The 13,353-nt window shown below is 40.8% G+C and overlaps 1 protein-coding gene across 3 annotated transcripts in view; it reads left to right on the plus strand.

Annotated features, from left to right (window-relative positions):
- eeig1b (estrogen-induced osteoclastogenesis regulator 1b) overlaps positions 1-13,353 on the plus strand; it is a 66,647-nt gene that overhangs the window by 29,624 nt on the left and 23,670 nt on the right. The window lies entirely within an intron of this gene.

Below are 13,353 nucleotides of genomic sequence, written 5' to 3' on the forward strand. Positions count from 1 at the left end.
GGCCACTTATGATCTGATCATCCAGGACACATGGTGAGAACGGGACCTCATTATTAACGTATGCTTGCTGGATTATGTGTGCCCTCATCAAAACACCCACATAAACTTATCTACAACATCTGTGATTGGTTAGATTAGTGCTGTCATTCTTACTTATGGTTGATTATTCCATTTATATTGTAAAATAAAGTGTAATGTAGGCCTGTGGGCTGGTGGCAGTGATAATCATGGTATTCTGATCCAAATTTCTGGTTGAAGATTAAGATAAAGTGGAATTATTAGCACTGCAGTGGCATAGTTATCACTGTAATCACTGTAAACAATCTAAGTATGTATTACTTCAATATGCTGTCCGTAGTACTATTGCCTGAGTAGCCTTCAGTGTTGTTAACATAACATAACAAGCTAGTGTAGCTGTAGTAAGTACGGGACTATAGAGACCAATATAATGATGAACACTGATGAACTCTAATTAGGATTTCTGATGTGATCCACGCAGTACAGAGACTGCCAAACCTGAATGAATAAATCCTAGCCTCTGATAAGTTGGATCTGTGGGAGGCCTTGTGGGTCAGGGACCTCCGCAATGAGTGCTGTTCGTATCCAGAGAGCTCTGTGGGAGTGTTTACACTGGGAGAGCAATCCCTTCACTTATACGCTGGAATGACTGGCATGCAACCTCCCAGTTCATGCCAAGTCGATCTTTGATGAAAGAGTGGATTTTAGCTATTTAGGCATGGCTGTTCATAACTACAGAGAAGAGTAGAGTGGAGGGAAGGACTGAAATAAAGTGAAAAGTAAAAATACAGTAACATTCAAAAATTTAGAAGCATGCATTAAACACATTTTTAGATGAACTGTGGTATTCAGTAATACCACACATTGTCATTCAGTCAAAATCAGCATATTGTTGGTAGAACAAAATTGAAAGATTTCCGTGCAATTGATATGGCTGTCATTGGAATAAAATTTTTTGTGGGATCAAAATGAATATAAATAATTCAAATGTACTTTAACTAACTATTTTTATGTAAAATAGACAACACATTTTATTTATTTTCTTAATAATTAGTGAGAAACTGTCCAGAATTCTAAAAAAAAATATATATTCCTATAATGATCACATAACATAACATCATCAAGCATCAAGCTTTGTGTAAAATAAAAGTCCAGTTTGCCTCATATTTTAAAAAACTGATCAAGTCTTAAGGCAGGTAGTTTGAACTATATATTGTAAATAAATCCTTACAGTATGTTATGATTACATATAATTACAGGATCGTGGTATGTTGTTGCTAGGGCGGTCCACAAAATTCCACCATTCATTCCTATTGGGGGAAAAAATGGACTACGAAACGCCTGCTACACTGAAATTATAAGTCATTAAAAAACAGCGTTCCTGATCTGACCAAACATTCTGGAGATGGAACGTTGTCAATATCCCAAATTGCTTGTTAGCCAGCAAACATTCTTGTAGAAGAAGATACCGTTGAATAAAAATAGCAAAGCAATTTCCAGTCACTACCATAAATATTGAGACATTGTGTATAATCAAGTGTCATGATCAAATATTTATGCCGCATTGCCTATTCCTACTGTATGTGAAAGCTTGCAGCATGACCTCATGAGTTTATGAACATAAATAACTACTGAGAACATGGCAGAGCCATGCTAATGTGACGAGCAGGGCCGGATTTCTTCTGGAGGACTCCAAATGAAGCAAGGGTGATAAAATATGCATACGAGCTTTTACGGCACAAAGTAGTGCTGCACATGTCACAGGAACTATCTCTCTCTCTCTCTCTCTCTCTCTCTCTCTTCTCTGGTCTTCAACATGTTTTGAAGGCAGCTTCAATAATTCATTGCAGTTGTTGCTCCCCGGTCGGTCACGTTTTGAGCAGGAGCACGTATCCCACTTGCACATGCTGCTGTGGGTAGATGAGGAGTAACACTAGGGTTGCAGGGATATTGCAGGGAGGAGCGTTATTGTGGGCAGATGAAGCTTTTGGCAGGTGGCTGGTTATAGTTGGAGTAGAGGGTAATGCTACTGGCCTGGCTCTCTGAGGACCAATCATAAAACTTATAAAACACGCACATCAGTAGTTTACTAGGGCAGCTTTGCTTTGCTAATTGTGTTAGATTAGAAAAATTAATTGATCATTAATTCTTTCTGTGTAAATTACCTCACATTCATCTCACACTAGCTAATAGGCTAATTGGCTTGAACAGGACTGAAACCAAGCTAGATCATATCTTTGCTGAAAGTCACTGTAAAACATCAGTATACACAACAAGTGTAACTTGGCTGTTAGAAGCTTGAAATGGGCGAGTTTAGCCACAACATAAGCAACACTGGCAGTCTACAGTGGCATCTGTCAGGGCGTGGATATATTAGGCAGCAAAGTGAAGGTGATAAACGCAGGGACAATGGGAAGGCGTGAGAATCTGAGCCACTTTCACAGGGGCCTAATTGGGGTGGTTAGATGGCTGATTGGGTCAGAGCATCTCCAAAGCAGGCCTTGTGTTTTTTTTTTTTTTTCTGGTATGCCATGGCCAGTATGCTTGAAGTGGTTCAAGAAAGGACAACCAGTGAACCCGCGACAGGGTCCTGGACACCCAAGGCTCATTGATATGGAGGCCCAATTTCACAGCCTGCAGTACTTTGGAGGATCTGCTGCCATCGTCTTAGTGCAAGATACCTTCAGAGGTCGTTTGAGGGGTCTATGTGGCAGCACGGACCTACTCAGTTTTAGGCAGGTGGTACTAATGTTATGGCTGATCGGAGCATATAATGAATAACACTGAATAACATACAATGAAGCACTGTGTACTACGTACACAGCCACGTTATTTAAGTTATTGGTCTTTCTAATAATCTGTCACTCAGTGTTCTTTGAAAAGACTGGAATATCCCACACCTTACTGGGAAAGAAGAGGCTAAGACACTGTATTCCCAGTCTAACATTCTGTATAGCTGTATGCTGGGCCTAGATTCCACTGCTGCGACTTCTATTTTAAAAGATTTCATTGAATGTAAGCGTGTGTATCTGTATCAATAAAAATATGACCTGTACGAACTTTGATAGGGTAAAGAGGATACTGTTTTTGACCGGCAGTCTCACTTTTATTAGTTTACATTGCACGCATACTTCTTTTTCAGGTCCACCGTGACAGTTTTTAGGTGCAGATGCTCAGAGGCCTAGTAGATTAACCTAAGACAATTATTTTTGACAGTAATTTGGCTGTATATTGTTTACTGTAAGGAAATATTGGTCATTTTTTTGGTCAGCTATCACTTGCAAGCTGTTTTATCATAAACAGCATTGAAAAAGCTGCATAGCCACAGAGAGCGAAAGTGTACAGTAGGGTCCGCTTGCTGAGTGATGTGAGTGACGTGAGTGTTTTGTTGGAATAGGTCATGTTGTTTTGGACGGAGGCTGCTTGTTTTGCCTCGGGTTCATATTACATTGTTCTCCGGGCCTCAGCTTTTCCAGCTCCGCCTTATAGATAAACTCCATGAAGGAGTGTGGTGTGATGTGTGTGTGTGTGTGTGTGAGCGTGTGAGCGAGTGTTTCTCCTGTGTTTTGCTTGGTTCTGCTCCTCGCCTTGCTTTTGCCCATCCCCCCACCTCCTCTGTACTTCATGTGATCCAGATGAGGAATGCTTCTGGAGCTTCTTGCCTTTTCAATCTGACACAGATGTGTGTGTGTGTGTGTGTGTGTGAGTACTCTACACGTGGACAGTACTGTGTAAAAGCCTTAGTCTACCTGGAAAGTGAGTAGCTACACTATATGTCCAAATGTTTGTGGACACACCTTCTATTGAATGCATTCAACTGTTTAAGTTGCACACAGACGTGGAAATACACACACACAGCTTTTCTAGTCCCTGTAGAGAAGTATTGCCAATAGAATAGGACTCACTGGAGCAGACAAACATGAACCTATTGGCACCATGCCTAATGCCAGGCATAGGCCAGAGAGGTATAATGCCCCCCATTGAGCTGTGGAGCAGTGGAACCATGTTCTCTGAAATGATGGTTCTCCATCTAATACTTTTGGAATGAGGTAGGGATGAGGTGGGATGGTGATCATCCGACATCCTGACCTCACTAAAAGTCTTGTCACATCTTGTCTGCATGCAATCAAATCCTCAAAGCAATGCTCTATAATCTAGTAGAAGCCTTTCCTGGTTAGTAGAGACCGTTCAACTTTTTTAATGCCCTTGATTTCAGAAAAACAGCGAATGAGCATGTGTCCCAATACTTTTGTCTGCATTGTGTATTTTTTTTACAGAAGAACATGGATTTCAAGAAACACTGATTGACATTCATATAATGAATTTATATTTGATGCTCGCTTAATCATTTCCAAACCTGTGCTCGAGAAAGAGCCAACATTTACTTGTTGAAGTTTTAAAGGCTGTTCTTGTACAGATGTTTGTGAAAGGTTGGGCCCAGATTTTCAGTAAAGATTGTTTGTGCATGCAACACTGCACAGTAGAACAGTGCACCACCACTTTGGACCTAGCTAAACTGTACCACAGGTTCTTGCTAATCATATGGTGGTTGGACCAGCACATGGCTCAGTTCTGTCAGAGGTTTATTGTAGATGGTTCCTTAAAGGACTTTGCAAAACCTTAGAGCTATTGATGACAGGGTTGAGACTCAGCAAGCTGCCACTGTTGGGCCCTTGCGCAAGACCCTTCTCTGCACGGATGAGTTAGAGGCCAAATTCTGTCTGAGAAAGGGGATCCAGGCTTCTACTCCTCACTCCTGTAACTCCTGAGAATATCTGAGATGGTTTGGTGTTACTGAGTAGTAAGTCTGGGAATTAAGGGTTACACGTTTTTCTTGTCTGGCCTGTGTTTCTGGCACGGTGCTATACATGCCTGTCTTAATTTCATTATGAACTCCCTGGAGTTTCTCAGTATGTGTGTAAGCTAATGCCCGTATTCAGTAGCTGCAGTCTGCTCATTCTTTTACTATCAGCACTATCAACAAGCCCCCCCTCCCGCTCTGTGTGCTTGAACAGGTGCTGTAGATTTCCTCATACATGTTCTGACCTGCTACCCCACGCCTTAAGCCTTCTACATACTGTCCCAACCTGCTGTTAACGTTTACACTCTTTACACTCTTCAAAATAAATGGTAGGTGCATCAAACGGTTCTTTGACCAGTGCCAGAAAATAGAAATACAGAACCGTGTTTGTAATGGCGATGAGATGCGAGTGTGAAGAACCTTTATAATCGGTAAAGAACCTTTACGTCAAGTGTAGGTTCTTTAGACCTTTAAGAGGTTCCGCATACTCTCACATCTCTGTTGGAAACATTTGTTTTGCGATGCAGTGGACATTACGTCTGCTGTGGTGACCAATGCAGTTCTCCTACCATGAGGTTCTGCTCCGATGTCATTGGTTCTGTGGTTTTGGCTGCCATGACCCACGTGGTTACCAAGGTTTCTCACAGCAAGTGCTGCTGCTGCTACAGTCAGGGAGCTCGTTAGCTTAGCTAGTTTGCTAGTCATAGGAATGATTGGATGGGTGTAATTAGTAATAGTTTTGTCACAATGCTGGAATTTCTAACTCTAGAATGAAAAGTATGCTATTTGGACAAAAGTATTGGGACACCTGCTCATTCTTTGTTTTTCTAAAATCAAGGTTTCCTTTACTGTGTCTCTCTCTACTTTCCAGGGAAGATGTTTTTCTACTTTTTTTTAGAGCATTGCTGTGAAGATTTGATTGTATTCAGCCACAAGAGTATTAGTTAGGTCAGGATGTTAGATGATCACCACCCCACCTCATCATTCCCAACATTATCCCAAAAGTACTGGATGGAGCACCATCCATCATCCCAGAGAAGCACAGTTCCACTGCTCCACAGCTCAATTCTGGGGGCTTCATACCCCTCTATCATTAGACATGGTGCCAATAGGTTCATGATGTATATCTGCTTCAGAGTCCATATTTATTGGCAGTACTTCTCTGCAGGGACTAGACAAGCTGTGTGTGTGTGTGTGTGTGTGTGTGTGTGTGTGTGTGTGTGTGTGTGTGTGTGTGTGTGTGTGTGTGCATTTGCATCTGTATTAGCAATGCAACTTAAAGTAACGTAGCTGAATGCATTAATTAAAAGGAGTGTCCACAAACATTTGGTTACATTTTTAAAGACTGAGTTTCTTTGCTGCACAGCATCTCTGTCCAACAGCGCTCGGCCCCAAGCCACTAACCCATAAATTACAAGCTCACATCTCTGACCACAAAGCTGCGATCCCCTTATTATTTCCTTCCGCAGCATACACTTTTGAGTGTACACACACGCAGAGACATGAATGACAAATAGTCGCCATTTCACACGCAAGATTCAATGTCTACGGTTCAGAGTCAGGCCAGAAAGAGGGAGAGCGAGTGCGTGAATCAAAAGCACCTGCATCCGCGGAGGGATGAGAGCAGTGCGTGACTGGATAGACACGTGCCATCCACAGACAGACACATACCACACACAAACACAAACACACACACACACACACACACACACACACACACACACACACACACACACACTGTGATCCCTCGGCTAATGAGCAGGCCTGCTATTTCAGAAGTCCCCGGCCAGGTTAGCTCTAATGATGTAATCATAGTCATTATTTGTGTAATGAACTGTTAGTCTGGCGGGACTGGCTGCTTGTTTATGAGACTGTAATTGGGTGCAACTGGACCTCACTGAGCTAGTGGACGAAATCTGCTTTTGTAGTGTGTTCTCTTTCTTTACATTTAAACTGTCTATCAGAGCTGCTGATCAGAGTTGTTGTGTATTCTGTAGGCCTGCTGATTCCCTCTTCATTTATGTTTAATGTACAGTAAATCAAGAAGAACAGCAAGATTTGAAGGGTTGTAATGATAAATGGTTTACTGAATTGGTTTACTGAATAAAACATGCGATAATAATAATACAATTATGTTTTGTTATTATTATTCATATAAATGGTATAAACAAAAATAAAAAAGTAATAACAGTAATAATAATGTATTACAGCTATACAGTTACAAAACATTTGGACACCCTTGTGTCAATGACATGAGTGAGAAACTTTGCTAAATTTAACATAATGAAAAAAGAAACTTTTATATAATTTTTATATAATTGTAATATATATATATATACAGTGAGTCCAAGAAGTATTTGATCCCTTGCTGATTTTCTTCGTTGGCCCACTAATAAAGACATGATCATTCTATACTTTTAATGGTAGATGTATTCTTACATGGAGAGACAGAATATTAAAAAGAAAATCCAGAAAATAAATCTAAGGAATATATATTAATTGATTTGTATTTCATGGAGTGAAATAAGTATTTGATCCCTTAGTATTCATTAGCAGTTCTGGCTTTTACAGACCAGTTAGACACTCCCAATCAACTTGTTACCTGACCTGAAGCCACCTGTTCTCACTAATCACTTGTGTGAAAAACACCTGTCCACAGAATCAGACAGATCACACAGATTTCAAGTCTCCAACATGGGTAAAACCAAAGAGCTGTCACAGGACCTCAGAGTCAGAATTGTTGACCTTCACAAAGCTGGAATGGGCTACAAAAAGATTAGTAAGGTGTTGGATGTGAAAGTAACAACTATTGGTGCAATTATCAGAAAGTTTAAAGAGTATAACATGACAATCAACAGACCTCGGCCCGGTGCTCCAAAGAAGATTTCGCCTCGTGGGGTGGCAATGATGCTGAGAACAGTCAGAAATCGTCCTGCAACCACTCGGCAGGAGTTAGCAAATGACCTGAAGGCAGCTGGGACCACAGTTTGCAAGGAAACAATTGGCAACACTTTGCGCAACAATAGATTCACATCCTGCAGTGCCCGAAAGGTACCCCTGCTGAAGAGAGCACATGTGGAGGCGCGCCTCAAGTATGCCAATGATCATTTGAAAGATGAACCAAGTTATTGGGAGAAGGTTTTGTGGTCAGACGAGACCAAAATTGAACTTTTTGGCCTCAACTCCACCCGCCATGTGTGGAGGAAGAAAAATGCTGCCTATGACCCCAAGAACACTGTGCCCACCGTCAAGCATGGAGGTGGAAGCATAATGTTTTGGGGGTGTTTCTCTGCCAAGGGTACAGGGCTACTTCACCGCATCACTGGGAAGATGGATGGAGCCATGTACCGCACAATCCTGAGGGACAACCTCCTCCCCTCTGCCAGGGATCTGAAAATGGGCCGTGGTTGGGTCTTCCAACATGATAACGACCCTAAACATACAGCAAAGGCAACAAAGGATTGGCTCAAGAAAAATCACATTAAGGTCATGGAGTGGCCCAGCCAGTCGCCAGACCTCAATCCGATCGAAAATCTATGGAGGGAGCTGAAGGTCAGAGTTGCCAAGCGACAGCCCACCAACCTTCATGATTTAGAGAGGATCTGCAAAGAAGAGTGGGCCAAAATTCCCCCTGGTGTGTGTGCTAAACTTGTGGTTAACTACAACAAACGTCTCACCGCTGTGCTTGCAAACAAAGGCTTTGCCACTAAGTATTGAGTGTGTTTGGCAAGAGGGATCAAATACTTATTTTCCTCATTGAAATACAAATTAATTAAAATATATTCTTTAAAATTATATTCTGGATTTTTGTCTTGATATTCTGTCTCTCCATGTTAGAATATATCTACCATTAAAAGTGCAGAAGGATAGTGTCTTTATTAGTGGGCAAACAAAGAAAATCAGCAAGGGATCAAATACTTCTTGGACTCACTGTATATATATATATATATATATATGTTAAATTAATAAAATAAAGGATCTGTTCCATTATTTATTTTTAGAAAATCAACAAAATAGGTCTTTTGACTAGGACGTACCAAAACCTTTGCATACAAGGTATACACACTATATCATCTTTGCCTGCAAAAGACTTGTATCTCCAAATGCAATTTTACTTTCAATGGGAGTTCTAATTCCAGGTCATTATGGAGTATTTCCATTGGTCCATTTATATTCAAATGTTGACACAATGTAAAGAACAAGGTTTAAACCATGTTTTAAAAAAGTGAAGTATGACAAAAAAGGAAAAATATAGTATATTATATAAAGTGTGTAAAAAGAAGTAATTTAGCCTTTTAAAAAGTCCTCAAATAAAAGTCTAAATATTTTCTTGATAATAGATTACAGATTATAGATGAAATACATCCATATTCTTAGTAACAGCATTTGAGATTTGTAAAGTTGTAAAGAGTTTCGAAGCTGTCATTTCTAAAATTGCATAATTTAGTGTAGGAATAAAGGCCTGTATGTCGGGACATGAATCACACCTGGCTTACATTATTACGCATCCGTCAAACCAGTGATTATGATTTTGTCATAGATAATTAGCAACAATTACAGCCGTTATGATGGATACGTATTCTTGCATATAAGCTGGGTATGATTCTGAATGTACTTCGGAAAGCTGTGCCTGAACTAGTTTATCTACTGTAACTTCTGTTAAGAGTCCATTAGGACAGAATGCATTGGTCCCAGGATGTGCTGGCTGTACTGTACTTTCCTGTATCAGAAGATTGAGTTTGTGACATCGTTCATTATGACATTTTATAATCACAATATGAAGTTCAAGTGATAATAATTGTGGTGTTGTCTTACTTTTTGATTAAGCTTATATTTTCAGTGTGTGTGTGGGTGTGTCTGTGTGTGTGTAATATTTTGTATAGTTTATCTGAACTATGCCAACCCCTAATCTGTGCTTATGTCTCTGTGAGTCTGAGTCAGTCTTCTTATCTACTGCTGGGTTACGTTTATTGAGGCTATGTGAGAGAGTATCTCCACCAGAACTGAATATGTGTGGATAAACGTGTCCAAAGGAGAGAAAGTCCACGGTTTTGCAATCATTGTGTGACCAAGGGGATTTTGCTATGAAGAGCTTTCATGAGGGCCTGTAAAAGGCCTGAACTGAAATACTGAAGGGACAGTGGTGACTGAGCATTTTTGATCATTTTGCTCAGCAGTAGTTTAGAGTAGTAGGTATTAAAGGGGACCTGGTAAAGAATTGGACCACAGAATGTGTAGAGTGATGAGATACTGTAGCTTACACACGTTTATTTGTTGAAAGTCAGTGGTAGATTGTTTTGCCTGTTCATCAGTTCACTCTGCCACACCAAAGCATACTATATATATATATGTATATATATATATCATCAGTGAGAGTTTTAGCCTGTAAAAAACTCTGGATCACATTAGAACAGATGCAGGTAAACATAAAGAGGGTAAAAAGTAACATAGCTTGGATTAATTATATTGTATCCGCAGCTCACCTGATGTAACATCATTAAGCGCCTATTTACCAAACCAGGTGCCGATATGATAACTATTAATAATACTAGACTCCTATGAGGAGAGCTTTGGAGCTGTTGTAATGAACACAGTGATGTAAAACGTACTGTATGAGTGTACTGTATGATTTGTATCTATTCAGATATTAGAAGTAAATAAACAGTCAGTTCTTGAAGGTGATGTGTTTAAAGCAGGAAAGATAAGCAAGCATAAGGATCTGAGATACATTGACAATGACCAAACTGTGATGGCCACATGACTGGCTGAGAACATCTCCAAAACATCAGACAAGTAGGGTTTGTGGGGTTTTTCTGGCATGCAGTGGTCCGTACCTTCCAAACGTGTTCCAAGAAAAAACATGGGTCATGGGTACCTACCGTATCAAGGTCCATTGATACGATCCATGGAGGCCCCACCTCACAACTTACAGGACTTAAAGGATCAGCTGCTAAAGCCTTGGTGCCAGTTGGTGCCACAGGACACCTTCAAAGGTCTTCAAATGGTCAGATCTGTTGTGGCGGCACAAAGGGGACCTACTTAGTATTAGACAAGTGGTGCTAATGTTGGCTGATTGGTATTAATACATGACTTTCTGGTGATTGAAGCAATCTAGAGGAAATAGAAGGTACAGTGACAAGTTCAGCTCCTCCTTTTGATTGAGGCTGAAAATCAGAACTGGGGTTGTTTACACGTATCAGTCTCGAGGGCACAGTAACTAAACCAGCCTTTATAATTATGAGGGATAGAGAGGTTGGGGAATGGTAACGAATAAATTAATTATAACTGTTTACGGTTTGTAAAAGCACACAAACTTCATGAGTAAAACTCAGTGGAATAAACAAGACGTATGAGAACTGTGTTAGAACATGTGTTAGCAGGACAAAGATGTCCCTTGACAGAGCATTTTTTCTTTGTCAACAACATCTTTACCTCATCCTGTCCACTCCAGTTGACCTCAACTTGACGTCCTTCAACTTCCTTTTTCCTCCATCCTCCACAGTCTGTGATGATTCCACCCACTGGGAGGATCAAACATTTGCGATTTTTGGTTTTTCCTCTGTTCTGTAGGCCGTGGGTTATTGCAGGTGTGTGGGTGTGCGTGAGCTCTGGAAGGAGTTGTAAGGAAACCAGGTGGGCTTTTGCTACCTCCTGTCATGAAGAGGAGAGGAGCACGTCAATTTTGGCATGTTTGTGTGACTGAGCCTTTGAATGTTGTCTTCTAAGGCCGCAGGTGGATGGTTGGGCCAGGTGTCAAACCTAATTGTATGTTGACACATCTATAAACAAAGAGAGTTTCCTTTTCCTCGATGTTGGAAACGCATCCTGTGGATGAAATTGTTTGCTTGAGAAGACTAGACAGAGTATCATTCTAGAAAAAGTAGCCTCGGAGTCCGTTTGGTTGACCTGTTGATATTTGAGCATGACTTGAATTAGTGTAGTTGTTGAACTAAGTGATATAAATATCTATAAATAAAAAAGTAAATAATTCCACAGCACCTACCCCAGTGTTTCATTTATGCAAGGAACGATGCCCCTGGAACCTGCTATTATTGATTGGGTTCTGGCATCGTCGTGGCACTTTTTCATGCTGATGTATAGGCTTATGCTGCACTATATATTCTACTTTAGGTTGCGCCACAGATGTGCAAATGCACATACACATCTTATCTAGTTCCTGTAGAGAAGTTTTACCAGTAGAATAGGACTCTCTGAACATATGAACAAACAAATGAACATAAACCTATTAGCACCATGTCTAATGCCAGGCACAGGCACTGAGCTGTGGAGCTGTTTAACTGTGTCAGGTCTATGTAGCAGTGCTCCAAAATCTAATAGAAAACCTTCCCTGAATAGTAGAGGCTGATACTCCAACAAAAACAGGATAAACTATCTTCAATACCCTTGATTTTGGAAGAAACAAAGAATGAGCAGGTGTCCCAATACTTTAGTCTATATAGTGTATGTAGTTATCAACAGAGCTAGTATATTAGCCTGTGGCTGCAGCATGTGGGATTTTATGTTATTGGATCAGAACACTTTAAAGCACAGCTGCTGCTGCATATATTGTTATTTTATGACATTTTGGACATTTTATTCACATTTTACCATTTTTAGCTACTTACTACTTTTGCTTTTGAGAAATGGAGACACTTCTGTGTCAGATGAAAAATTATGAGCGTTTGGGAACCGTTTCTCCTGTCATTAACCGTTGAAGTCGTTTGTTAACTGTCTCTTCTCAGACGGAAGTGTCTGGCTCTCACTGACTATTACGACCTCACAGGTTGGGTTGCGATATATCCTGTGGTGTGCGTGTGTGCGTGTGTGTGTGTGTGTGTGTGTGTGTGCGTGTTTTTTTGGCTTAAGGCCGGTTTGGTCAGGGCCACCCATGCGTACTAGCAGCAGTGTAGATAGATAAGTTCGGAAACTGTCTTTCTGATGCATTAGCAGATATCGGAGGCAGATGCCTTGGCACAGTGCCGACCAGCCAGTAGGCCAAAGGACAGAGCAACACATCTGCCCTTAAAACAGCAGGAATCTGAGAAGGGGGTGAGGGTCATATCTGCTGCATTAGCCTGAGAGCTTAATCCAGAGGAGGCACATGCTTTAAAGCTTTGATATGAACTGTGGAAATGCACTATCAAAAGGGAAAGCGTGGGGGTGGGTTCAAGCACTTATAGTGCCTGATTATGGACTTGCTTTTACAAATGCTTAGTTTTAGGTGCCCTAAACAATTGAGAGAGAACTTTAGGAAAGGATTAATAGGAAAGAACACAAGTGAGTGACCTACTGACCAACTTTCATTAGAAGATAGTGAGGAGAGGGAAAGAGAGGAGTGACAAATCAAGAGCAGTGTGATGGATGGCTTCTCTCTGACATCTTTAGTACCCTGGTCACCAGCCTGGCTGGTCGGCTTTAGCTGTGATTGGCACCTTCCAGTGGTTGAGGTTAGGCCTAGTGTATGTGCTGCTCATGTGAAGAGCTTGAGATATATCTCAAACCAGTTGATCTTGATTTGAAGTAGAAGCCCATTT

The sequence above is a fragment of the Salminus brasiliensis genome, chromosome 1, assembly GCF_030463535.1.
Source record: "Salminus brasiliensis chromosome 1, fSalBra1.hap2, whole genome shotgun sequence".
NCBI lineage: Eukaryota > Metazoa > Chordata > Actinopteri > Characiformes > Bryconidae > Salminus > Salminus brasiliensis.